The following is a 350-nucleotide window of genomic DNA, read 5'->3' on the forward strand; positions in this document are numbered from 1 at the left end:
GTTCCACTCTTGTAGTCAACCAGGGGATGGTTGTCAGTCAGTTCATTTGTCAGCCAAAACATCATCTCTCAATGGTGATGATTGGAGTTCAAAAGATCTGTAGTGTTCTCTGTACCATGAAGCTAATCTTTTGCAGATGAAGATCAATGTGTTGTCCAATACACACATTTGAAGTATTTCTGCAAACTCTGGCAGTCCACTAACTGATCCATGCACAACAATCATTCCATTTTTATATTCAATACCATTACAAGAAACACTCTGTGCCAATGTAACTGTTGTAAGATCAGGGTATTTCTGAGTTAGTTTATGTGCTATGTCATCTTTCATAATATCCATTGGGATTGTTG

This window comes from Austrofundulus limnaeus, unplaced genomic scaffold (assembly GCF_001266775.1).
Source record: "Austrofundulus limnaeus strain Quisiro unplaced genomic scaffold, Austrofundulus_limnaeus-1.0 Scaffold6374, whole genome shotgun sequence".
NCBI lineage: Eukaryota > Metazoa > Chordata > Actinopteri > Cyprinodontiformes > Rivulidae > Austrofundulus > Austrofundulus limnaeus.